Source organism: Chenopodium quinoa, unplaced genomic scaffold (assembly GCF_001683475.1).
Source record: "Chenopodium quinoa cultivar QQ74 unplaced genomic scaffold, ASM168347v1, whole genome shotgun sequence".
Classification (NCBI taxonomy): Eukaryota; Viridiplantae; Streptophyta; class Magnoliopsida; order Caryophyllales; family Amaranthaceae; genus Chenopodium; species Chenopodium quinoa.
Window position 1 is genome coordinate 4,002,991 of NW_018744693.1, and position 4,518 is coordinate 4,007,508.

The following is a 4,518-nucleotide window of genomic DNA, read 5'->3' on the forward strand; positions in this document are numbered from 1 at the left end:
TCAAACAATTCTCAAAGAGCAACTAAATCTCACTATAAGAAATATAATTTTGGGCGACGACATTGTTTAGTATGTGCAACGAAAAATAACTTTGTTGCCCGTATCTCATATTTTAGGCAACCAATACGAACTCGTTGCCCATTACAATAATTTGGGCGACGAGTTGTTAGATTTGTTGCGCATAATAACTAATGGGCGAACAAACTATTGTTTTTGTTGCCCAGAGGAAATAATAGGCAACGAAAATATAATTTATCGCCCGAAAGATTTTATTATGCGACAAAGGTTCTGCATTTGTTGCCCTTAATCACGAAAAAACGACAACAACTAGCTGAAGTCGTCGCCCCAAATACTGAAAAAATGGCGGAAATTTTTTACGCCTAAAATGTGGCCCAAAAATTCTAATTTTGAAAAACCAAACAATAAAAATTGGATATACAGTATACTTTGCATCCCCCATTTCCTCTAGAACCCGCACTTTCTCAACCTTAATTTATCATCTTTATCTTTTTCCTCCATCTTCTTCGCTCTCTCCCAACACCATCTTTATCCTAGATATTGTTGATGGCAACAAGCAAGGAATGGACGCCCGACGAAAGATCTAACACTCGCGGCCACAAGCCACAAGCACTTCGTCCATCAATTATCGGGCTGTAATTTGGTATTTTTATCCTACGATTGTTTAAAAATTTTATTAGATTTATTTGGTAATTGTTTCTCTTTTATTTATTTATTTGATTTTATGTCCCCAATCGTTGACAATCTGGTAATTTTTGCTTCTACATAGATCTGATTTTTAGGAGATGCCAATGTAATTCAGTTGTTATTAAAAAAAAAAAAAAAAAAAAAAAGGTAATTCAATTGTTCTGAAAAATATCATTTGCTCAATCTTGTTTTGTGAATCTATGAGGTTAGTTCTTATGTTTAAATGTAAATATTTTGACCCAATATTATAAAACTCAATTCATATACTTCTATAGGATATAGGGGAAAAAAATCTACTCTTTAATTTTGTGGTACAATTTAAAAGGAATATTGTTGGATATAATTTTAAAATTTTCAGCTATTGAAGGGCTTGTTCTTTATTTGTTTTTAAATATTGATTTTCATTCTGTTTTCATTTCTTTTTTTTTTTTGTTTCAATTGATGGATGTATTCTGAATACTTACGAAGTATCTTGATTTTTGGGTAAACAAGGATAGAATATTGTTGTACAGAGGCGAGAGTTAGATTTTGGAGCAATGGAACTGCTTTCGATTTTTTTGTCTCTAGTAATACTTTTGAGCTCAATACTAGCCATATTCTTCATCAGGTATAACTTCTTTGTTCATTGTTTATGTTAATCCTATTCTTATTAATATTTGAGCTTTAATTCATTGTAGTATATCAATTCTTGGCGAATTTAAGTCTTGTATTTGTTTCTTGAAAAACTTTTCTTTACGTTGGGAATCTCGAATTGTATGGTCAATTGTTACATTGCTAATTAAATGGATGCTAGAATACATCAACATATACTCTTGTGAAACTTGATCTTAGAAGTAGGATGCTGTGGATTTATTTACTGCTCACATTTGTGTAGACTACCACTTATAGGTTGATTTTAAAATGATACTATTGTTGATAGAATACCATTTAAGAATGAGATTTAAAGGGTATTGCTTTTTTTTTTTTTATATATATATATATATATATTCTTTTGCATCATGCTATGATTAATAGTTTATTTAAAAAGGATGTAAGAAGAAGTTCCATGCACACAAGCAAAATAAAAGCATTATTTTACATCCCATTCTTCACCAGTAATAACTTCTTTTTTATAAAGAAATAGTAGTGCAAGATGGCAAGGTATTGTTTATAACTTGAGAATTTCACCAACTAATTTGTACATGCTTTTACACTTTGATGATATTATACTAATTCTCTTTTGCATGACCTTATGATCTAATATTGGTTTATTTCCTTTCAGGAACTAAAGGTCATTATTTTATTTTGTAACAAATTGAAGAACGTGAAGTACATTTTGGATAAATTTTTTATCTTTATTATGTATAGTGGGTATTTTCTAGTGATTGAAAATTTTAACTTTGTATGTATCAATTTCCTTGTAGAACAATATAAATATTGTAGATGTAATTTTGATTTTCTTGATTGAAGTTGGAGAAGCATGTAATACTTAATAATGCGTATGATTGTTATTATTATATTGAATATATTTTTTTATGTCATATCTTTGAACAACTATGAAATGTAAATGTTTGAGTAAGAAAAACAGGTTTGAGAAAGGTGAGAACAAAATGCATTGCACATTGTATAATGAAATTGTCTTTGCATTGAAACATGGGGCAACAAATAAACATTTCGTTGCCCAAAATGCTTTTCGGCGACGACATTATAGTTGTCCTTACCATTACGCATGAATCTGTGACATCCCCTTTAGGCGACGACAAATAGAAGTCGTTGCCCAAAGTTCATCAGCATAGGCAACGTAATAATGTTTCGTGGCCCAAATATGTAGTAAGGGCAACAACCTAGCCCGTCGCCCAATATCTGTTTGTGTAATTAAAGAACAAGTTGTCGCCCAAAAATGCATGGGCGTCGACCCTAGTGCGACAAGCTCACGACGACTTGAAATTCGTTGCACATGTGTTTGGGCGACAAAAAAAGAGTTTGGGCGACGTTTTTTTTTTGTTGCCCAAAATTATTTTTCTAGTAGTATCGTTACGGGATGTCAATTCAAGGTAAATGCATCACTTTGTTCCGATGGTTTATGGAAGTTAACTAAAGTTCTCTTGGAGCATAATCATCCATGTAATCCAAATAATTCCAAATTTATGAGAAACTATAAATTTATTAGTGAGCAAAATATGAGAACAATTTTGGAAAATGATACGGCAGGTGTTCCTATAGCCAAGAATTGTAATTCATTTGTTGTGAAGTATGGTGGTCATAACATTGTTCCTTTTGATGAGGAGATTGTCGTAATTTGATAAGTGAGACAAGAAGACTAAGTTTACAACATGGAGACTTTATTGCGATGAGGAGACATTTCTCCGAAAAGATATCAAGCAATTCAAATTTTTTTTACATGTATGACACCGATGAGAGTGGCTCGTTGAAAAATGTCTTTTAGGCAGATGGTAGGAGTAGAGCGGCATACAAAATTTTTGGAGATGTTGTATCATTTAATACTACTTATGTCTCAAATAGGTATACGATGTCATTTGCTCCATTCATTGGAGTCAATAATCATGGTCAATTTATAAATTTTGGTTGTGCATTGTTGGCCGGAAAAGCGAGTTATAACTTTGTGTGGTTGTTTAATTCATGGACGACATGCATGTTCGGAAAACCTCCTAAGGCCATCCTAACAAATCAATGTCAAGCAATGGGTTAGTATTTCTAATATATTATACTTCCATAATAATTTGTGAGTTCTCTACTTTTTTTTTTGGACTATTAAGGCATCATTATTAAAATTATGTGAACGTATAAAGTGTAGAATAAAAGCTTAATCATATTAACTTATTTTAGAAATTTTATATATGCTTCATTAAAAAAATATTAAAAAAGGAAGAAGAAAACAACTACAAGTACTAACCATTTCCTCAAAAAAAAAAAAAAATACAAGTACTAATTACAATTTGGACATATATGCATCGAGCATGTACTAATTATAAAATTTGAATAAACGTGGCAAGATTGGGTCAAAATATTTAAGCTTGAGAAATATAATTGGTGAAAGGACATGTATGATTCAAGACATCGATGGGTACCAATATACTTCAAGGATACATTTTGGGCTGGCATGTCTAGCTTTCAAAGGAGTGAGGGAATGGACTTCTTTTTCAAGAGATTTCCCAACATCAACACTACTCTTAAGCAATTTGTTGAGAAATTTTGATTTGCACTAGCTAAACGAGTAACAGAAGAGGATAAAGAGACATTTATCTTTGATGATTCACCACTACATTGTGCAACTGACCATACATTTGAACATGTGTTTCAAAAACTATACACATTAAAAAAAATTCTTTGAATTTTAACAAGGATTGAAAGACATGACTTACAACAATGCTGCTAAAAATTTTGATGATGAGAAACATTGTGTATATGATATCATAGTGATAAGGAAGTGGTATCATCGAACAAAACACACTATTTTTCAAGTCACTATGGATAAGGAAACATCAGAAGTAAGATGTGATTGCAAGAATTTTGAATTTAAAGGGATTATATGTAGTTACTCACTACGTGTATTTCATGAAGAGGAATGTGATTATGTACCCGAACGATACATTTTGGATCGATAGAGAAAGGAATTTTACTAGGGAGCATCTCAAAGAATTCAACAAATGTTTCTGATGCTCCTCATGGTTTTCAAAGTTACCCCCCAGTATGCATTTCTATCTAGTATAATTTTTATCTATAAACCCTAAGAATTTTCACTATTATACAAAGTTTTGATGATTTTTTTAAATGTAATGGAGTTTAGTCAACCTTTTGGGATGTTTCATAATG

General features: G+C 31.5%; 1 long non-coding RNA gene across 1 annotated transcript; it reads left to right on the forward strand.

The window, feature by feature from the left end:
• Window positions 1–211: 211 nt before the first annotated feature.
• On the forward strand, window positions 212–2,225 carry LOC110702623. Its single transcript, XR_002507503.1, has 3 exons — window positions 212–661; window positions 1,198–1,312; window positions 1,967–2,225. It is a non-coding gene; the product is annotated as an uncharacterized LOC110702623 (long non-coding RNA).
• Window positions 2,226–4,518: the final 2,293 nt, after the last annotated feature.